The 24746-nt window shown below is 33.8% G+C and overlaps 1 pseudogene; it reads left to right on the top strand.

Annotated features, from left to right (window-relative positions):
- Positions 1–24187, top strand: part of LOC109850405 — a 33829-nt pseudogene extending 9642 nt beyond the window's left edge.

Below are 24746 nucleotides of genomic sequence, written 5' to 3'. Positions count from 1 at the left end.
CAATTGTGTTTTTGATTTTAGATGGAAAATTACAGCTAGAAATCTAATATCCCCTTGAAATTGATTTCAACAAAACAATTGCAATTTGGTAAACCAAACCAAATATGTTTCGAATATTTATTTGTATAAAACTCTCAGGTTATAAAAAGGAAAAAGATGCATCGAGACTCAAATTTTAAAATTATGATAAATAAGATTTTCTCAAACTAGTTTTAAATTAAAAACCACAAAACTTGCATCAAAATTTACTATTAAAATCTAAAACAATTTTTTCAAATGATTTTAGAGAAAATCATCAAAAATTCTATTTACCAATTTAAAAGAGTTTCTAATATTGATTGGCCTAAAATTGACAATTTAATAAGAGAAAAGAAGTAGTGCTTCATAACTAAATCTTTTAATTTTCGCAAACAAGTTTTCCTAGGTTTGAGAAAAAGCCATCAACCAAGTTCTATCGTCCACTCCTGGAAATTACAAAACAATTTTAGGAGTTTTAAAATAAAAACATTTGAAATTTTATAAACCAAATCGAATGTATTTCTATAAAAATATTTATTATTATTATTATTATTATTATTAAGTTAAGTTTTTTATCAAAAGAATCCAAATTCAAAATTTGAAAATAGGGTTAAGTAAATTTGGATGCAAAAGCGAAAATAAGCTTAGAGATTTATGAATCTTATATCAGGTGCAAAGCTACTATATATGTGATGCTACGTAACTCAAAAGTGAAATAGGATTTCTAATAAGTATACTTGCCAAAATTGGAAGTGGTGCCAAATGGCATTGCTCAGATTAGTTCAAATAATAAACGTATTTTATTTAATTTATCTCTATTCAGCCCTTTTTGTACTTACTCCAATATGTTTCACACTTATTCCTACTACTTTTTAACTTATTAAACTTACCTTTGGGATCTATAGCTAACACTTATAGACTTTAGTTACCATTATTAACGAATATTTTTTATGGTTTTCTAATTTCATTAGTCTACTCTATGCAATCAACTTTAGTCATGGTAGCCTTCAATTCTTCAAGTGGATGTACAGTTACCCTACCCAACTAACCACTACTATAAAATTGTATATCTAAGAGCTTCGACACCAACTTAACCTAACACGTCCCTCGATTCAAAATATTGTGGATCATACCAAACAAGCTGACAATTAAGTATGGAACGAATCAAATATTTAACAAATGGTCCAATATCTATTCTCTTAAGTATTCAGTCATATTCAATTGGCTAAATAGCACTTAAACAGCTTATAGTTTTCACTTAGCACTTATATACCCTCACTTGTATTTCATAGCACTAGGTGAGATGCACGTGCATTGCATGTGGTTAAATATCATGATTGTTTAGTTTATTTCTTTAATATAATTTGGTCGTGAAATTATTTCTTTTAAATCTCTACTTGATGATGTAATATTATCTCTGAACTTTCTTAATACTTATGTTTATGTACCTTCAACTTTCATTTATATTTCGTTGTGACTATTAGCGATGTAAGCAACAACATTAAAAAAGATTAGTAACCCATATAGTTTTGTTATTGCCTCAAATCTAATAATAACAAATGATATAAAGTTCTTATGAAGCAAAAAAGAAAAAGGAAAAAAATTTTCTATGTTAATCCTTAATGACTATAGTATAAGATAACCTATCACATTTTAGAAATATCTATCCATGAGCTTGCGAAGATAACCACATTCAACGGTTAGGTTGCTCAATTCTTCTTATTTTGAAATTAATTTATCAAATCATTAACATAGTTATTACAACCACAGTTCTTAAGTTATTTTGATATTAACCACTCTAATCAAGAGTAAAAAAAGTAATTAGAGGGAAATTAGTCCCTTGAATTGCTAACTATACCATTGATTTGAGGGACTAATTTTAAAATAACATGAGAATTGAGTTACTAAATAATAGTTTCGATGCTTTGCTAGACTAATTTCAAAATATGAAAGATTTAAGGAACTAATGGAAAAAACATTTTAATCAATTAATTGTTGTTAATAAATTAATTAATTTCATAATTTGCTATCAACTAATTGGTTAATATTTACAGATGCAATGCCTATTATTTTTTAATTAGATCATTTTTAATTAATCAGTTGTCAACAGTTCTAATTAGATGATTTTTTAATTAATTAGTTTTGAATGGAGAAAGATTTAATTCATTGTCAACCAATTTGGTATTAATTATTTGTCCACCAATTCTAATTAGATCATTTTTTTATTAACTAATTTTGAATGGAGAAAGCTTTAATTCGGAAGTTTAATTTTGACTAAGTTGCTTTAGTTGATAACTAATTATAATTAGGATAAGAATGTTAATGTTGAAAAGGAAAATGGGAAAAACTAACCAAGAAAAGTTTTTCCATAACTCCCACTTTTGAAGGGAGTATGATTTATATATCATGAGTTGTTCAAAATTAAAACGTAAATACCCTCTACTTTGCAAATGTGGAAATTTTATCCGAAAGTTCCCCTATGACATCCATGCTAATTTTATAAGCTTTTGTCTATTAAGTTTGTTGAATTCATTATCAAATCTTTTCAAATTCTATTTTTAGGATAGAATTAGGACATTTAAATTAGAATTTAGGTAGGTTTAACAATAATTTAACAATATTAATTGTTATAAAACTCTAAAATTAACATATGAATGTATATAGGAACATTCATATAAACAATTTCTCGTTTGCATAACTGACGGTACTAACGTACCAATTTTGAACAACTCAGAATAATATATATGCTACGAAATACAACAGAGGATATATAAATGCTTAAGGAGTGAAACTGTAAGGCATTTAACTTCTATTTAGCCTATTCAATGTGATAGTTCATTTAACAATAAATGAATAATTTTTATTATTCGGTTCATAAATGAATAGAATTTAACCAGAGGTATATTCGATTCATTTGTTTAATAAGCTATTCGTTAATACACTTTAGTCCTTAAAATTTTATTTTTCTTGCTTGTAAATGTGGATTTCCTAGACAAACACTGTTAATTGATATTTGCTAATAGTTTTCGAATATTATTCAGATTGAATACAAATGCTGAATTCGTATTCATTTTAAATTCGAATAGTTAAGGGCTTGTCTGGTTATTTTCCTAGAAAGTGAAGAAATCAAATTTCTAATAAAAGAAATAAATAAATGGGTTTCCACCCCCTTTGCTACAATTTTGTTGGGAAATGGATTTCCTAGAATTTTGGTCAATTCTTGTACTTTTGGTGTAAATTCAAGTACTTTTATAAAATAGCTTTTGTAAAAGCACACTTATCCAGACAAATAAAAGGAAACTACTTATAGAAAATACTTTCCATAAATAGGTCTTCACCCCTTGTCTACCAACCAAACAGCCTCTAAGTATGAACTGAATACGCGTACAAATAGTGGGGTATGCGATTCGAATTCAGTTCGTTTCACCCCTATTGACAATGTAGTCTACAGTATTCTAAAATTCTTGATAGGCATGTTGAAGCCTTTATCTAACCTATCATTATTAATTTAAATCTTACCTAACAATTCTATTATGCAGAAAACTAAATCTCTTTCTGAAGCCAACAAATCAATTAAACTACAAAACATATTAAACACGATTATTCAGAAGATCCCAGGTGACAAACTATGAGACTTATATTGTGCAGCAATAAATCTTTAGTATTATTCATGAGTATTATATAATTTGTCCAAGGAATAATAAACTACTCTGGAACCTACTATTCTTAGAGATTTTTTTATAATTTTTAATAACCTTTAAAATATTTTTCAAATTAAAGGGTTATATCTTAATTCTGAAAAAACAAAGAACTGCACTATAGAATCTTTCTGTTGGAAAACTATACTGGGGTTAAATCTATAAAATAATGAAACGCTATGAGTTTATGTGTAAGAAAAGTGTTATTTGCTCGTCCTAATGTGAAATGGATCTTTTGGTTGAATCGATAAATGATAATATCTGTTGATTTATCTGTAATTTTCTTAAGGAAGAATATGCAGAATATTAGATAAAAAGTAGCGTCTAGCATCAATGGGTTTATTTGCAAATTATAAGAAATAATGAGTAATAAATTCATTGCATTAATAGGAGTGATTGGAGTGTATTGTTGTAAGTCCATATTCGATAAATTACTTTTAGAACCAAAATGATTTGACCACACATGGGATGGGTGATATGTCTCTTTGTGAGCTATTGATCTTGGATGGAACCTCAATAAAAGACATGTGTCATTGTTACCTTGTCTCATAATTGATCTTATGGCTTATCTAACGATCCGGGCCATAATCCTGGGCGTGAGGAATAAAAAATTTAGAGTTTTTCCTTACTTTTTATATATTCCATACATTTTACCTATGATAAAAAAGGATCGAAATATTTTCACATTGGAAAGTCTGAAATAATCAGAGGAAGCGAAGAGAGAGGGATTCAAACCTTCGGTACAAATAACTCGTACAACTAAGTGTTCATTTATTCACAGTACCACTTTCTTAGGAATCAGTAAATGACAAAAACTGTTTACTTTATTATAAATTTTTTTTAAGGAAGAATATGCAGAATATTAGATAAAAAGTATTTTCGATTTGCGAGATTTAAAAGGATCAAGGACAAATTTTCAAAACAGACCCTTTTGGGTTTTTATTTGCAAAAAACGACCTATTTCGAAAAAAATTACAAAAACTGACCTGTTTTCAGCCCAGCGCTGAAAACAGGTCGGTTTTTGTTAAAATTTTTCCGAAACTTCACGGGAGTTCAACTCCCGTGAAGTTTAGTGTATTTTTAAACTTCACGGGAGTTGAACTCCCGTGAAGTTTCGAGCCTATATAAGGCCCGCGTGACCCAGCCCCAGCCCGACCCCATTCCTACAAACCCTAACTCCCTCGTTCCCAATCGCCGCCGCCCCAGCTCCCGACCTCCGCCGCCCAGTTCGATCCCGACCGCCGCCGCCCAGCTTCCGACCGCCGCCGCCGGAGCTTCCGACCGCCGCCGCCGCCTCCTTTCCGTTCGTCGCCGTCAGATCTCAGTCTCAAGGAAAAAACAGGTAAATTCTTCCTAAAAAAATTTATACTCTCTAATTTTTGTATACTCTCACTATTTGATTGTGAGAGTACTCTCTAATTTATACTCTCTAGAGGTCGGCACTACCGTAACGTTCTCGTACCTGAAAGTACTCTTGGCTGCACCCTTCGACCAACGGGGCTTAAACCCGTTGCGAGCTCTGAACTCATCGTTGGTCAGATCAGCAAACTGGTTCGCGCCCAACTTGAACTTGTTGTTATTCTTGGAGTTGAACGATTCGACAAGATCCATGTTGGCCTTGAATATCTCGAATCGACGAGCCTTCTCTGCTGCATCCTTGTAAACACGACCGTGCTTCGACATCCACTGCTCGTGCCTCTCGGTCATCGACATTTCGTTCAGGCTGCGTGATGCTGCAGCCTGAGAGGCCCAGATGCTCAGTACCATGAGCAAAGCTAGCCAGAAATTACTACAGCTAAATATTGTTCGGTAGCACTTCATGACTTTATATTTGATTAATTAATGACGAATTAAATGTTGCAAGTAAGTGGATATCATGCATGGGATCATGACTTTATATTTGATTAATTAATGACGAATTAAATGTTGCAAGTAAGTGGATATCATGCATGGGATCAACGGTTGCATGAGATTTATATACATATACAGGGGTGGGGGGCGAGTGCTGGAAGAGTATGTGTTTGAGACTCAAGTTCCTCTACGCATGATGCGATCAGGAAAGTGACTCGTGCGTGCCGTGTGAGCTCGTGTTGATTCGCCAGTTTTGGGATATCACACGTAGATGGATCACGCGTGACCCACAGCCGTTAGCTGGACACATGCGACGCCCACCAACAGATAGTTACATCCCTAGTGGGATGAACGAGAGAGATTACGTAAGTTTCTAAGCTAAATTATAACATTTTTTATTGAATTGATACTTAATAAATTGTTTACCTCGCATGTCCGTGTTTTAGATAGCATTAATGCTGATATTGATGCGCACGTGACTGAGATTCAGGATCAGGTGGAGTTAGGGCTCATCAGCAGGATCAAGAAGAGCATAGCGCAGATGTTTCATAAGACTCACGTCGACGAGTTCGCAGGCCGTGAGGACAGGTCTCGCTCATTTGGACAGGCGTACGCTCGACGTCGACGGCCACGTGATGATGACGCCGGCACTTGACATGCTGATGGAGCCGGCTTCATATACAGCCGGATACACAGATAGTTAAGGCTCATCAGCAGGCACCCAGGGGGTCGGGAAGAGCGAGGGGGAGGGGGAAGAGAGGGAGAGGAAGGAGGGGAGCTATATTGGGTTGTATTTGAACTTATTTTGTTAAAATTTGTAACTTTCCTGAATTTTCAAATACTAAACTTTTGAAGATCAATTATTATTCATATATATAATCGTGCATGTTTAATTCATGGTTGAATCATGTATATATTGTTGTGATTGTTTGCAAATAAATTGGTGTATATATGAGTTAACAAGTATGTAAACAAAACATGCACAGCATTCTGTGCATGCTAAGTATAACCTGCAACTTCACGGGAGTTTAACTCCCGTGAAGTTGTAGTCCCAACTTCCAGAGAGCAGCCCGGCGTTGCATATGGTCATAGATCTTCACGGGAGTTGAACTCCCGTGAAGATTTATGTATAAATTAAACTTCACGGGAGTTCAACTTCCGTGAAGTTTAAAAATACATTAAACTTCATGGGAGTTGAACTCCCGTGAAGTTTCGGAAAATTTTTAACAAAAACCGACCTGTTTTCAGCGCTAGGCTGAAAACAGGTCGGTTTTTGTAATTTTTTTTGAAATAGGTCGTTTTTTGCAAATAAAAACCCAAAAGGGTCTGTTTTGAAAATTTGTCCAAAGGATCAATGGATTTATTTGCAAATTACAACTATAAGAAATAATGAGTAATTATCAATGTAATAATAAGAAATAATCAGTATAGTAATAAGATTGATTGGAGTGTATTGTTGTAAGTCTATATTTGAGAAATTACTTTGGGATCCAAAATAATTGGACCAAACATGGGATAGGTGATGTGTCTATATATGAGCCATTGATTTTGGATAGAATTCCAATAAAAAATGTGTCCTTGTCACCTTGTCTCATGGTTGGTCCCGTGAATTTTGGGTCAAAAAAATATTCATTTATTCACAATACCACTTTATTAGAAATGTTTGACCATATAATTAAGATTTGACTGTATTATTAATTGGAAAATAATGATATGAATAACCATGTCCTTTTTGTAAATAAGGTCTCATATATACAAGGAAAACCTCAAGTAGTTCATTTTTTTCTTTTTATCAATAGGGTTGAGTTCTCAAATTCGTAGTCTCTGTCACGTGGGTATTTCTATCTGAAATCATACCAGTATCCGACATGTACACTCTTTGCATATATGGATACATTTATTCAGATGTGAAGTCAACTATATATATAATATTACATGTTTTAATTTAAAACACTCATCATACACTTCTCGCACTGATATCTTACACTTCACATCCCCTTTAATCTACATGAGAAAACTGTTATAGGTTTTTAATTCTCATAACATGGGAATGAAAAGACGAAATTATCATCATGTCAGTTATTAATTTCAATATATGTATATAGTAATGTTTACATACCCTACCTTTTATAAAATTTGTTGTGTCTCGTAGCACAATGATACCAATAGCAATACCCATACTAGTTCCATGCAACATAGTTCGTAATAAAAACTAACAGAAGTCCTTTATTAATTAAAGTGTGACTACTTTTCAGTTAATTATTCCTATAACAAAATAGTTAATAATCTATGAATACTGAAGAGAAGTGTAAGAATTTAGGAGAAAATTTTCAATTAGACCTATTTTGATATTTATTCATAAAAATAGAATCTCTTCAATTTTATTTACAAAAAATAAACCCAGTTTCAGCCAGGTCAGCACTGTTAGGTGAAGTTGAGTCGATGTAAAAAAAATGTAGTTTACTAATTAGATGGGGTTGCTAACTGCACCTAACGAGCGTATCAAAGTTCAAAATAACCATAGTTCACAAACATGACTATTTAGAACTTAGCTCAAAAATTGCTGTAGTTTCCAATCAATGATGTTTTTAACTTAATTATCTTAACTAATTAAGTGGGGTTGCCAACCCTGGCTAATTAGTAAACTATATTTTTTGTAAAAATCGACTTAGTTTCAGTAATAATGCTGATATGGCTAAAACTAGGTCTATTTTTATAAATAAAATCGAAGTGGGTCTATTTTTGTGAATAAATATTAAAATGGGTCAACTGCCTACTCAATATTCCAAATAAATTTTATTCGTAATAATGTCATATTTGATTCAAAAATCTATTTCTAGTTATATTGTTTCTTATTATAATTATTTGATTAAGGATTATTCTCACTATGTAAATTTGCTCTTTCTAATTTATTGAAACAATAGATTAAAGTGTTAAACATGCATGTTTATTAAGGATATTACACTTTGGTATAAGATGAAGCTATGTGGATGTGGCATAAGCTCTTATAAACCTAAAGTGGAGTTAGCTTGTGCTCCGATTTCAAATCTTTTTTCTAGTTATATTGTTCTTTTTATAAGTATATGATTAAGGATTATTCTTATAAAACAATAGATTAAAGTGTTAAACATGCATGTTTATTAAGGATATTAAATTTTGGTATTTAGATGAGATGGGGCAAATTTCTTAGAAACGATGGTGTGATTATGTTCACAGGAACTTTCTTGGAGCGGAACATGGGGATGCAACAACTTTTATCAACTATCTTGTTTACCTTTACCAACATGTTTCCGCAATCCTGTGTATGCTCATGATATTGGTAAAAGAATCAAAACTCTCAACTCTATGTTGGATAAGATATCCGAGGAGAAGAGCTTATATGGACTTGTCTCCCTTTGTGGCAATCTTAGTGATGAGAGCATGGTGAGTGAGATAAGTGAAAAGACTTCTTCAATAGTGGAGTCTGATCTTGTTGGAACTAAAATCATAGATGACACAAGAAAACTGGTCCAGTTACTCACTAAGCCCGATGGGAGTGAAAATGTTCTCGTGTTTGCAATTGTGGGGTTGGGGGGCATAGGTAAGACCACACTAGCTCAACAGGTATTCAATGATACCACAATTGGACAGTTTTCGTTGAAAATTTGGATTTTCCGTGTCTAAAAGTTTTGATGAGAATGATCTCCTAAAGGATGTGTTTTTTGGTGCCGGTGGTGATCATGGGAATGTAGTTAGTAGAAATCAGCTTGTAAACAAGTTGGTGACATGTCTAAGAGGGAAGAAGTTCATGTTCGTGCTTGACGATGTTTGGGATGTGAGTGTATGGGAAATGTTACTGAGAAACCCTCTTAGTGTAGGTGTGGTGGGAAGTAGAGTTCTTGTGACTACCAGAGATGAGAGAGTTGCCAATAGGATGAGGGCAGTTTATTGTCACAAAGTGGATATATTGTCTCCAGAAGATGGATGGTCGCTTCTTTGCAAAAAGCTAGTACCGAGGGGAAAGGAGTGGGAGATTGAGCATTTACAAGACATTGGGATAAAGATTGTTGAGAAACGTGGGGTTCTTCCTTTAGCTATCAAGGCCATGGGAGGTGCTCTATGCGAAAAGTCAAAGTCAAGGAGTGACTGGGAAGCAGTCCTCGAAAGTAATGTGTGGTCTATCTCTGGATTCCCTGAGCAAGTTAATAGAGCATTATACTGGAGCTACTTGCAGTTGCCGCCCCATCTTAAACAGTGCTTTTTGTGGTGGTTTTTGTTACCAAAGGGCTACGATATTAGTATGTATGAGGTTGTTGACCTATGGACTGCCGAAGGTTTTATAAAAGGCCAAGGCGGTTCACCTGCATTGATGGATAAGACTGGACACAAATATTATAAGGAGTTAGTTTGCAGAAGCTTCTTACAGCTCAACCCCATGTACTTCAGGTCTGTGCATATGATGCATGACCTTCTACGCTCTCTTGCTGAATTCTTGTCACAAGATGAGAGTTTGTTTGTTGATGTGCCGGAGAAGCTGAGCAACAAGGACAGTTGGATGAGACTTCGTCGGCTCTCAATAGAAGGGGGAGAGTTGCATGTTGATGATATTTTGAGAAGTAAGGTGTCTCTGAGGACCCTCATTTAGTTCAATAACCAATCAAAACATCTGAGTGACCTTCTTGGTCACCTTCCTTTTCTCTGTGTACTAGAACTTTACGGTTCCAGAGTTGAGGAGCTACCAGATACTTTAACTTCCCTGGCACATCTGAGATACTTGGGTCTTGGTTGCACTCAGATAAGAGAACTGCCAGAAAACATAGGAGATCTGAAAAATCTACAGTTTTTGCACCTCAATGATTGCAAGGAATTAGATCGCCTACCATCTAGTGTAGTGTCTCTGAAGGACCTTAGATGTCTTGACATCATGAACATTACTTGCCTTAAAGGCTATTGCCTTCATTGTCCAGTAGAAGTGGATGGGACTCCCACCACAAACACAGGAAAATGGAGCACTTTAGACGAGTTGGGTCCTCTTTTGCATCTTAGGAATTTATCACTGAGTTTTGATGTGACATCCAATAGTTTCGAGGCAAGAGCAGCACGGCTTACAGAGAAGTCCCATCTTACTCGTTTCTTTCTTAGTTGTGGTTACAACTGGATGGATAAAGCAACCGAGCTTGATATCAAGAGGATTAAGGATATCTCCGAGCTGCTCCAACCTCCAACTTGCCTAGATGAACTCCGACTAGAAGGTTATCCTTGCAGCAGGTTGCCCCATTGGATGACTGCGATGGAACTTCCCAACTTGACAAGGTTACTCCTCAAAAAGTTTAAATACTGTGAGAATCTTTCATCCCTTGGGGAGCTGCCAAATCTTGCTATTTTTCATATTTTGGAGATGCCATCAATCAATACCATTGGACCTGAATTCATGGGCACAAGTGGTGGTAGAGTACATGGTAATAAAGGAAAACATGCTTTAGCATCTACTGTTGCATTCCCTAAGTTGGAACATCTTGAATTTCATGAGTTTGCTATGTGGGAGAACTGGCAGTGGGAGAGCAAATTCCACGCAATGCCTTGTCTGCAGGAGTTACTGCTTGTTAATTGCCCTAAATTGATTACTATCCCTGAGGGCCTCTCATGCCATGTGATCGCGTTGAAGTTATTGTTAATTAGAGAAGCTGACAGCTTGGGATCGAATTGTAACAGTTGTTCCCTTCAGAAACTAAAAATTAATAGATGTTCCAGCCTGAAGAGAATTTCTGATCTCCCTGCACTCGAAAAACTATTAGTAATAGATTGCCCATCCTTGAATGTGGTGGAGAGCCTTTCTTCCTTGCAGTTCATGAAGATTTATGATTTCGAAATGAAATCTCTTCCAGAGTGGTTATTAGAGTCTGAGAAATCACCAAAGCCTGAGAAGTTGGAGATATATTGCTGTGAAGATCTGTTCATACAGATGTGCGAAATGGATGAGGAGGAGTGGCCCAAGATTCTACACTTAAACCATGTGGAAATTCACAACCAGTATGAAGGGGAATATGCTGAACATGTATCCTACACCAGAGAACCCTTCAGCTTCACCACATTCACATTAGATCAGTAATTTTCCTTGCATTCTCACTCTGTGTCAATGCTGCTGCAGGTATGTTCTTTTACTGCCTTTTTATCTTTTACTATATCTTCTTTCTTGTTACCCACGCCAGCTGGCTGGATCAATGTATAGGCAAGAAACATGCGACTTATTTTCATGCTGTCTTGGCAGGGTACGAGTCCCAGCATTTTTCTCATGGCAAACAAGATGATAGAGTTTTAATGTAAGTAAAATGAGGCTTCTTGTTTATCTTTAAATTTCTTAATATGCAATGGTTATTGACGTAGTTAAGGGCCTCTGGTGATGCATGACATTTTTTTTATCCTTCCGAGGCAGCAAAACTTGGTTATGTTTCCAGTGTTTTCTTGCTTGTTCCTTTATATTTTCCATCTAATACAATCTACTTGTATGTTATGTCATATGCATATTTATATGCAAATTGTGGTTAGGAGTGGTCTCCTTTGTAGTTGGCATTCTTAATGTCGAGCGTTTAAAGTTAACTTTTGACCCTCGTCATAACTTTGGAGTTTTTGTAGTGGAAAGAATTTTAAGTTGATATCAAAGTAGTCAAAGATTCAAATCTCATTGGGTGCACATTTGAAAAATGAATTCAATTATGTACCTCACTGTTAAAAAAAAGGAACTAGGTTTCAGCCTATAATAGGACGTTCAACATTTCAGCATGTCAAAGTATAAAATTATAAAGTTCATATATAACTTTGGGGGTCTGATATAACAGAAGGAACTTTAAAACTTTATTATTTGTCTAGTGGGATTCTCCATAGAAATTGACATCCTTATTATTATTTAAATATTCAACAGGAACTTCCATATTTATCTTGGGCTTTACTGCCGTCATTTCTTGGGAACTACTTAGTTCTTTCTCGTCTTCCATCTTCCTTTTGGCCATGCTTATACTTTGACAGTATGTTTAAGCAAACTGTTTGAAAATAACCTTTGCAATGTTCTCATGGTATAGGGATGTCTTGCACCAAATGCTTTTATTAGGCTGCGTTTGGGAACTTTGATTTGGATTTGGGAAGTTGATTTAAAATCAAGGGATTTTAAATTTAGGATTTGAAATCCATAATTTAAAAAATCTTATGTTTGGATATCTTTGTTAAATGAAAGGATTCGAAATCTTTGATTTCAAAATCTAGTGTTTGGGTACTTTATTATACATGAATTTGAATTTAAAATTGATAAAAATTTATTCTCTTAACCCATCTTGTTTACATCAAATGCAATGGAGATGTGTAAAATAGTAACCAAAAAACACAAATTTAGGTAATTTTGGCGATGGTAGCTACATTTGCCAAGTTTTCAAATTCATTGCCCACCATAACTTGCAAGAGTTTCAACAAAATAAAAATGAAGAAAACTCTACAAACATATCAAGTATTTTACAAAAAAAACATCTAAATAATACATTACCATTGCATATTTCACAGATATCCAGGCTGAAAAAACTTGAGGCTTGTTTCATATTTCATACATATTCAAAGTAAGAATAAGTTGATATCAGAGCAAATAAGTAACAATTCTATTATCTTCTCAATTGCAGGTACAACTGACAATTACATAGTCAATTTGGTCTTTGATATACCAAGAGAAATGTTAATAAGAAAATACATAGTCAATTTGGTCTTTGATATACCAAGAGAAATGTTAATAAGAAAAAATACAAAGAGTTGCAAATTGAATAGCATGTGAGAAGAGAAGTATCCTTAGAGAAATGTTAATAAGAAAAAATACAAAGAGTTGCAAATTGAATAGCATGTGAGAAGAGAAGTATCCTTGATGTAAAGAAATTACAACTGAGGATTCAGAAGTGCTTGTATGATAACCCTATCCGCAGCAACAAAAGAGTAATTCATATGCCATCACGATATGAGCCCAAAACCTACAAAGAAAATGAGCAGATCAATAATTTTTTAAAATTCAAAAAAAAAAGTATTCTTATAAGCCTATAACCAAAATTATCTGTTTTTCTTCATTCGTCCTTTCTTCTGTTCTTTAGCCTTTGACTCTGTCTTACATGACCAAAAACTACATGAACTAGACTTCACACCAATAATGACAATTCAAACAGATAAGAATTGATAATCAGCTAGCTAGTACTCTATAAGCATTTGCACCTAACTAATTATCTAAGGCTGCGTTTGGGAACTTGATTTGGATTTGGGAAGTTGATTTAAAATCAAGGGATTTTAAATTTAGGATTTGAAATCCATGATTTAAGAAATCTTTTGTTTGGATATTTTTATTAAATGAAAGGATTTGAAATCTTTGATTTCAAAATCTAGTGTTTGGGTACTTTATTATACATGAATTTGAATTTAAAATTGATAAAAATTTATTCTCTTAACCCATCTTGTTTACATCAAATACAATGAAGATGTGTAAAATAGTAACCAAAAAACACAAATTGAGGTAATTTTGGCGATGATAGCTACATTTGCTAAGTTTTCAAATTCATTGCCCACCATAACTTGCAAGAGTTTCAACAAAATGAAAATGAAGAAAACTCTACAAACATATCAAGTATCTTACAAAAAAACATCTAAATAATACATTATCATTGCATATTTCACAGATATCTAGGCTAAAAAACACTTGAGACTTGTTTCATATTTCATACATATTCAAAGTGAGAAAAAGTTGATATCAGAGCAAATAAGTAACAATTCCATTATCTTCTCAAATGCAGGTACAACTGACAATTATATAGTCAATTTGGTCTTTGATATACCAAGAGAAATGTTAATAAGAAAAAAATACAAAGGGTTGCAAACTGAATAGCATGTGAGAAGAAAAGTATCCTTGATGTAAAGAAATTGCAACTGAGGATTCAGAAGTGCTTGTATGATAAACTCTATCCGCAGCAACAAAAGAGTAACTCATATGCCATCAAGATATGAGCCCAAAACCTACAAAGAAAATGAGCAGATCAATAATTTTTTCAAATTAAAAAAAAAACTTACGCGAATTCTTCACGTTATTCTGAAGATGTGATTCTGAAGTACAAATTTACTGACTCGAAAGATGATGCTCCTACATCGAAGAAAATGTAAATGTGTTGAATTCTAATATTGGTTTTGGCTATGGTTTTGAATGTGACATGATGATCCACTCTCCAATATCCAACTCAATTATGCGTAAACTTACGCGAAAAAGATAAAATTTTCGCATAAACTTCTGATGAATTGCCAGGAGCAGGCAAATGTTGTATTTTGTCGCTATGATTGTTGCTATGTGCATAAGCCTTTAAGAGGGAGGAAACTTATCTTAATTGAAGAATTTGTAGGAACACAAATAAGATAATTTTCGTATATTAAGTAGTCAACTATAAACTGACGCATAGATCTATTTGTTCCCTTTAATAATCATAGCATGACAAAGGTAGTCCAGAATTCATACATATGCTGTAGACTTGGTTAACTTCACACATATATATTAGAGTATGAGTAAGAAATGCATTTAGAAATGCATCATAATCAAGTATACACTAAATAAAAAGAACAAAATTCTCAATAAAATGAAAAATTTATACCTTTGAGATGAGACAAGCACTCCTTACTTGAATTAGCTAAGAATCCATCAAAATCACCAAACCCTAATGTATTCATAAGGAATCATCAAAAAATTAGAAATATTCGGTTAAAAATATTGTTCAAATAACATTGAGATGAAGAAAAGTAGTCCGACCTAAAAACTAGAAACTACTCCTTAAGAATAAAGAGAATAAAATCTTTTTTTTCATCATCAGGAAGTGACTTCAACAAATAAAACTTTTCCGGGTTGCTATCCATTATCTTCTCAAATGCATTGAACACTTGAATACGACTTAAGTTGGGTATTTTTGAGACCACTTGATGAATCTCCTCTCCGGTTGGTGGTTTTCTTACTACTTCTTTCTCTCATAAAAATACTCACTCACAGAAGCTGCCATCACTGCAAGTGAATCAACCATTTTATCCCCCTTCTTTTGTTTCTTTGAGCTTATCTCACCACTAGTTGATGCTCTAGGAAGATGTTTCCTTGAAGAGCTTCCACCTTCATTTGTTTCGGATTGTGCCTCAGATTCCTCATGTTGCATTGCATTAGCAGCCTCTTCAAAGGTTTCTGCACCTTCACCATTGGCTCTATCTTTTGCACATAACACCATAATGTCATCCTAATTTTCAATCAAACGATTCTGGTAGCCTTTTGCATCTGGATTAGCCTGCAATATAAGAACATTCACAAATATTTTTAGATATATGCAACAAACTAATAATTCAAATTAATAAGTATAAAGTGCGATATTACCGAAACATAGTCGCTCCATACAAAGGTTGATTAATAATGAACATTCGACATTATAGAATGAAGGCACAAGAAAAAGATGATGGCTACAAGTGTAAATAGCTACTGCAAAGTCTGCAAGCAATGAACAAAACAATGTTACTCCAATATTCAAAGATCATAAAACTTATCAAAGACATAAAATTATTCATAACTGCTGACCAACTTTAGCATCAAATCTTATGGATGCTAGCCCCCTCTCAAAGTCGGTATTCATCCCACATTTGCATAGCTAAATCATCTTTAAAGTTACTCCATTCATTTGTAACTCTCACAGTGGTGATACGCTCCTCATCTACATTCTCAATTTCTAAAACAGGATCATCTTCTAATTCTCGATCCACATCATTCAACAAGTCGTCTTCATTCATCTCTTCACGTAAAAAATTATGAAGAATACAACATGCATTAATGATCCTAATTTGAGTCTTAACAGTTAACACTATAAAAGCTAGCTGTCCGTAATATAGTCCATCGTTTTTTTAGCAATCCGAATGCCCTCTCAATTGTGTTTCTAGCATAGGAATGACGTTGGTTAAATAACTCATTGTAGTTTCTTGGATCATTTTCTCTCCAAGACTTTATATGATAGCGAGTCCCTCTATAAGGTGCTAAAAACCCCGGCCCATTTGTATACCCAGCCTCCACAAGAAAGTATTTATCTACAAAATCAAAATCTTCAGTCATAACAATGTAAAAACTAGGAAGCAATACATATATAATAATTAAAAAATTATATTTCTACTTGAGGGAAGTTTCAAGCCATTGGGTCGACGCAAAGCATCACGCAAAACACGAGAATCTGATGTTAAACCCTCCCAACCAGGTAGCACATATGAAAATCTCAAATTGGCATCACAAACACCTAGTACATTTGTACTGGTCTCTCCTTTTCTATTTCGATATCTACTTTGATCTTCCAAGAGAATAGTTAATTGGATATGAGTCCTGTCAAGTGCCCCGATAGCATCCTAAAATTGCACAACCTTACAATTAGTTCTATTAAACAAAAATATTAAACATGAAAACCTTAATAAAAGAAGCCATAGTTACCTCAAACCATTTCCACTTCTCCATGTCTCTCATTAGGATTTGTATATTCTTATCTAATATAGAGACTTCCTATCTTCATGACTGCTTGAAGTACTTTGTGGAACTGCCGACTAATTGTTTTATTTGAACGATAAAAATCTGTTTTGCTTGTCTTATTTTTTACATTATGAGCTAAAATATGCAAAAACATAGCGCTAATTTCTTCAATCGTGACATTTCTTGATGCTACTAATCCCCCTCTAGTACATAGAATATCACATAACCTCTTAAACACTTTGGGATTCATCTTTAGTTGTTCAACACAATTATTTGCATTGTAAATAAGAGTTCGAATCCAAGACTTTCTAAGGTATATCCTTTCATCCTCTTCTTCGTTTGTTCTTAAACTCTCCTTCAACATGTGCTTTGTATAGTACCAAACACCAATGGTAGCAAGTATAAAACTGATCGCTACCATAATAATTTTCTCATCCTCTCTCCTCTCAAATTCTTCCCTTGTACGTTTATGTTGGATCATTGAATCCCTTCCATCATTTACCATTTTTAACCTATCACATTAAAAGTTGAACATGCAAGCAGATTACACATATATCCTGAATATATATTTAGCAGGATGCAAATTTAATGAAGTCCTAAGAAAAAATAACTCAAGACAGAGAAATAACACCCTACTTTGAAATAACATAGTATAAAACTGATCGCTACCATAATAATTTTCTCATCCTCTCTCCTCTCAAATTCTTCCCTTGTACGTTTATGTTGGATCATTGAATCCCTTCCATCATTTATCATTTTTAACCTATCACATTAAAAGTTGAACATGCAAGCAAATTACACATATATCCTGAATATATATTTAGCAGGATGCAAATTTAATGAAGTCCTAAGAAAAAATAACTCAAGACTTAGAAATAACACCCTACTTTGAAATAACATCCATAAGATTGCATGACAATAAAAAATTACATATGTTAGAAGCAAAACCTTTCTTATTCTAGAAGGCAAATTGATGTGAATTTGCCTACATCATTACTTGATGAGCTAAAGATTAGGGGACATAATAGATGTATATATTCTCAAAAGGTGGTGTATGAACTAAAGTCTAGGCGGTGCACACATTGTAAAACTATAGGGCATGACTCTTGATGCATGTAGAAGGAGGAAACCTGTAGTACAATGTATATGCTTTAGATTCTCAAGCCTATCATCAGCCAGTAAAGTCGGAACTAGGGTTATTAATCATTAGAATGTAACTTCAGAGCCGAATGTAACTTCATGTGCATCTCATCATCAACTATAACCACGCTAGCAAAGTCAGAAAGAAAAAGAAGCGTCCAAAGGTCTATCGAACCATGGACTTCGATACCAATTTGTTATGTTTGTTATGTTACTTAGATCCATGAATGGTCACTGACTAGATTAATCAACTTCGAACAAAATTGACCCAAAAGCATTAGCCCTTAGGGTGTGTTTGGGAACTTGGATTTGGGCCTGGATTTAAAATCCAGGGTATTTTAAATTCAAATATCTAGCTTGTGTTCTGATTTGGGCCTAGATTTTAAATCAATTAATTTAACAAAAAGAAATTTGAAAGCCCAAAACAACTGATTTCAAATTCCACCCCACCCTTTATCATTTATCAAATCCCGACCCGATCATTTAACAAAGAGGAATTTCAAGTGGCGTTCCCCTCTCTCTCTCTGGNCCCCCCCGCCGCCTCTCCCCCTGCCCCTTCCCCCTGCCTCTCCCCCTACAGTTGAAACCCTAGATCTGATCTAGGGTTTATATAGTGTTAATAATAACTTTGTTTGATTGAATTGTTGCAACTATTTAGCCCCAAAACCCTTTTCTTCTTCAACATCGGTGTAATATTTGGTTGGTTTTAGCTTTTAAAGGTGAGCATTAATCTAAACGTGGGGATGTTTTTCTACTTCACATGCCGTAGGTGATATTTGCTTATATGTTCATTAATTAATGGATTATGTGAACGTGGTTATAGGTGAAATTATTCTCTTATAACAGTGATAACTCACTTATTCTTTTGTGTCCTGATTGGATTGAAGTTTGCTAGTCTGTAGTGTTTTTTATCACAATCGAGGGTTCACAACTGATCGCAGTCATTCATTTATTTCAATGTGTGAGTTTGATCTCCCGAGGACATTAGATAAGGTTCGACATTAGGAGAACAATTAAATGAAAATCTGGTTAAATGAATTAAGGGCTAATGCTTTTGGGTCAATTTTGTTCAAAGTTGATTAATCTAGTCAGACCATTCATGGATCTAAGTAACATAACAAACATAACAAATTGGTATCGAAGTCCATGGTTCGATAGACCTTTGGACGCTTCTTTTTCTTTCTGACTTTGCTAGCGTGGTTATAGTTGATGTTGAGATGCACATGAAGTTACATTCGGCTCTGAAGTTACATTCTAATGATTAATAACCCTAGTTCCGACTTTATTGGCTGATGATAGGCTTGAGAATCTAAAACATATACCTTGTACTACAGGTTTCCTCCTTCTACGTGCACAAGAGTCATGCCCTACAGTTTTACAATGTGTGCACCGTCTAGGCTTTAGTTCATACACTACCTTTTGAGAATATATACATCTATTATGTCCCCTAATCTTCAGCTCATCAGGTAATGATGCAGGCAGATTCACATCAATTTGCCTTCTAGCATAAGAAAGGTTTTGCTTCTAACATATGCAATTTTTTATTGTCATACAATCTTATGGATGTTATTTCAAAGTAGGGTGTTATTTCTATGTCTTGAGTTGTTTTTTCTTAGGACTTCCAATCTTATGGATGTTATTTCAAAGTAGGGTGTTATTTCTATGTCTTGAGTTGTTTTTTCTTAGGACTTCATTAAATTTGCATCCTGCTAAATATATATTCAGGATATATGTGTAATCTGCTTGCATGTTCAACTTTTAATGTGATAGGTTAAAAATGATAAATGATGAAAGGGATTCAATGATCCAACATAAATATACAATGGAAGAATTTGAGAGGAGAGAGGATGAGGAAATTATTATGGTAGTGATCAGTTTTATAGTTACTACCATTGGTGTTTGGTACTATACAAAACATATGTTGAAGGAGAGTTCAAGAACAAACGAAGAAGAGGATGAAATGACATACCTTAGAAAGTCTTGGATTCGAACTCTTATTTGCAATGTAAATAATTGTGTTGAACAACTAAGGATGAATCCTCAAGTGTTTAAGAGGTTATGTGATGTTCTATGTACTAGAGGGGGATTAGTAGCATCAAGAAATATCACGATTGAAGAAATTATCGCTATGTTTTTGCATATTTTAGCTCATAATGTAAAAAATAAGACAAGCAAAACAGATTTTTATCGTTCAAATGAAACAATTAGTCGGCAGTTCCACAAAGTACTTCAAGCAGTCATGAAAATAGGAAGTCTCTATATTAGACAAGAATATACAAATCCTAATGATAGAGACATGGAGAAGTGGAAATGGTTTGAGGTAACTATGACTTCTTTTATTAAGGTTTTCATGTTTAATACTTTTGTTTAATAGAACTAATTATAAGGTTGTGCAATTTTAGGATGCTATCGGGGCACTTGATGGGACTCATATCCAATTAACTATTCCCTTGGAAGATCAAAGTAGATATCGAAATAGAAAAGGAGAGATCAGTACAAATGTACTTGGTGTTTGTGATGCCAATTTGAGATTTTCATATGTGCTACCTGGTTGGGAGGGTTCAATATCAGATTCTCGTGTTTTGCGTGATGCTTTACGTCGACCCAATGGCTTGAAACTTAACTCAAATAGGAATATAATTTTTTAATTATTATATATGTATTGCTTCCTAGTTTTTACATTGTTATGACTGAAGATTTTGATTTTGTAGATAAATACTTTCTTGTGGAGGTTGGGTATACAAATGGGCCGGGGTTTTTGGCACCTTATAGAGGGACTCGCTATCATATAAAGTCTTGGAGAGAAAATGGTCCAAGAAACTACAAGGAGTTATTTAACCAACGTCATTCCTCTGCTAGAAACACAATTAAGAGGGTATTCAGATTGCTAAAAAAGCGATGGGGTATATTACGGACAGCTAGCTTTTATAGTGTTAAGAGTCAAATTAGGATCATTAATGCATGTTGTATTCTTCATAATTTTTTACGTGAAGAGATGAATGAAAACGACTTGTTGAATGATGTTGATCGAGAATTAGAAGATGATTCTGTTTTATAAATTGAGAATGTAGATGAGGAGCGTATCACCACTGTGAGAGTTACAAATGAATGGAGTAACTTTAGAGATGATTTAGCTATGCAAATGTGGGATGAATACCGACTTTGAGAGGGGGCTAGCATCCATAAGATTTGATGCTAAAGTTGGTCAGCAGTTATGAATAATTTTATGTCTTTGATAAGTTTTATGATCTTTGAATATTAGAGTAACATTGTTTTGTTCATTGCTTGCAGACTTTGCAGTAGCTATTTACACTTGTAGCCATCATCTTTTTCTTGTGCCTTCATTCTACAATGTCGAATGTTCATTATTAATCAACCTTTGTGCTTTATTACTAATTCTGTGTCATTCACTTTGGTATGTATTAGGATGACAAAGAAAGAGAAACAAATTGCATCTCAGTCGAGATCATATGTTGTGTGGAATCGTGATATGGACTCAGCTTTAGCCAATGTGTTGTACGATCAAATGAACCAAGGATTAAAAGTCTATGGTACTTGGAAGCCTCAAGTGTATCAAGTTGCGGTTGATGCACTAAAATCATTTAATAGCAACTTGAACAAAGATAACGTGAAGAATCGACTCAAAATTTGAAAAACACATTATAATGTTATCTATGACATTAAAAATAAAAGTGGTTTGACGTGATGGGATGATGAGAAGAAAATGGTGATTATACCCGCTAGTGAGCAAAAAGTATGGAGCGACTATGTTTCGGTAATATCGCACTTTATACTTATTAATTTGAATTATTAGTTTGTTACATATATCTAACAATATTTATGAATGTTCTTATATTGCAGGCTAATCCAGATGCAAAAGGCTACCAGAATCGTTTGATTGAAAATTAGGATGACATTATGGTGTTATGTGCAAAAGATAGAGGCAATGGTGAAGGTGCAGAAACCTTTGAAGAGGCTGCTAATGCAATGCAACATGAGGAATCTGAGGCACAATCCGAAACAAATGAAGGTGGAAGCTCTTCAAGGAAACATCTTCCTAGAGCATCAACTAGTGGTGAGATAAGCTCAAAGAAACAAAAGAAGGGGGATAAAATGGTTGATTCACTTGCAACGATGGCAGTTTCTGTGAGTGAGTATTTTAATGAGAGAAAGAAAGAAGTAGTAAGAAAACCACCAACCGGAGAGGAGATTCATCAAGTGATCTCAAAAATACCCAACTTAAGTCGCATTCAAGTGTTCAATGCATTTGATATAATGGATAACAACCCCGGAAAAGTTTTATTTATTGAAGTCACTTCCTGATAATGAAAAAAGAGATTTTATTCTCTTTATTCTTAAGGAGTAGTTTCTAGTTTTCAGATCGGACTACTTTTCTTCATCTCAATGTTATTTGAACAATATTTTTAACCGAATATTTCTAATTTTTTGATGATTCCTTATGAATACATTAGGGTTTGGTGATTTTGATGGATTCTTAGCTAATTCAAGTAAGGAGTGCTTGTCTCATCTCAAAGGTACAAATTTTTTATTTTATTGAGAATTTTGTTCTTTTTATTTAGTGTATACTTGATTATGATGCATTTCTTACTCATACTCTAATATATATGTGTGAAGCAAGGTTATCGATAGCGGATAGCGTCGCGTAGCGGTGAGGCATCGCTAAAGCTATTTCGAGCTATTGCGGCAAAATAGCGATAAAAAACGCAAAGTCAAATAGCGGTCTAATTTAGATATATATAAATACTAAAAAAATTTAAAGAAAAATCTAAAAAATCTAAAAGTACATATTGAATGATTTAAAGAGATCCTAAACATGAAATAGACATGTAACCATCACGTAATACCGAAGATGACTGGAGGAGTCAAAAAGCCGTCGTCTTCGAGAAGAAAAGCTTAGCAGTGACAGGACTGTCCTAAGAGGAGCTCACGGTGAAAGATATGAGAGGAAGTATCAAGGTAGGTGCCAGAGGCTATGAGAGGTGACGAGAGTATGCTAAAAATCACAGGAAACGGTGAAATACAATGGTCAAGGATTGAGTTTAATTTAAAAAAATAAGCCTCAAACCGCTTTTAAATAGCAGTCAAAAAGCAAATTTCGAATGCAATCGCTCACTATTTATCGTTATGATATACTATTGCGGGGCTATTTACCGTTATTTATAACAGTAGTGTGAAGTTAACCAAGTCTACAGCATATGTATGAATTCTGGACTACCTTTGTCATGCTATGATTATTAAAGGGAACAAATAGATCAATGCGTCAGTTTATAGTTGACCACTTAATATATGAAAATTATCTTATTTGTGTTCCTACAAATTCTTCAATTAATATAAGTTCCCTCCCTCTTAAAGGCTTATGCACATAGCAACAATCATAGCGACAAAATACAACATTTGCCTGCTCCTGGCAATTCATCAGAAGTTTATGCGAAAATTTTATCTTTTTCGCGTAAGTTTACGCATAATTGAGTTGGATATTGGAGAGTGGATCATCATGTCACATTCAAAACCATAGCCAAAACCAATATTAGAATTCAACACATTTACATTTTCTTCGATGTAGGAGCATCATCTTTCGAGTCAGTAAATTTGTACTTCAGAATCACATCTTCAGAATAACGTGAAGAATTCGCGTAAGTTTTTTTTTTAATTTGAAAAAATTATTGATCTGCTCATTTTCTTTGTAGGTTTTGGGCTCATATCTTGATGGCATATGAGTTACTCTTTTGTTGCTGCGGATAGAGTTTATCATACAAGCACTTCTGAATCCTCAGTTGCAATTTCTTTACATCAAGGATACTTTTCTTCTCACATGCTATTCAGTTTGCAACCCTTTGTATTTTTTTCTTATTAACATTTCTCTTGGTATATCAAAGACCAAATTGACTATATAATTGTCAGTTGTACCTGCATTTGAGAAGATAATGGAATTGTTACTTATTTGCTCTGATATCAACTTTTTCTCACTTTGAATATGTATGAAATATGAAACAAGTCTCAAGTGTTTTTTAGCCTAGATATCTGTGAAATATGCAATGATAATGTATTATTTTGATGTTTTTTTGTAAGATACTTGATATGTTTGTAGAGTTTTCTTTATTTTCATTTTGTTGAAACTCTTGCAAGTTATGGTGGGCAATGAATTTGAAAACTTAGCAAATGTAGCTACCATCGCCAAAATTACCTAAATTTGTGTTTTTTGGTTACTATTTTACACATCTTCATTGTATTTGATGTAAACAAGATGGGTTAAGAGAATAAATTTTTATCAATTTTAAATTCAAATTCATGTATAATAAAGTACCCAAACACTAGATTTTGAAATCAAAGATTTCAAATCCTTTCATTTAATAAAAATATCCAAACAAAAGATTTCTTAAATCATGGATTTCAAATCCTAAATTTAAAATCCCTTGATTTTAAATCAACTTCCCAAATCCAAATCAAAGTTCCCAAACGCAGCCTTAGATAATTAGTTAGGTGCAAATGCTTATAGAGTACTAGCT

The sequence above is a fragment of the Asparagus officinalis genome, chromosome 7 (assembly GCF_001876935.1).
Source record: "Asparagus officinalis chromosome 7, Aspof.V1, whole genome shotgun sequence".
Classification (NCBI taxonomy): domain Eukaryota; kingdom Viridiplantae; phylum Streptophyta; class Magnoliopsida; order Asparagales; family Asparagaceae; genus Asparagus; species Asparagus officinalis.
The sequence above is the reverse complement of the archived record's forward strand: the minus strand, read 5'-3'. Positions and strand labels throughout refer to the sequence as shown.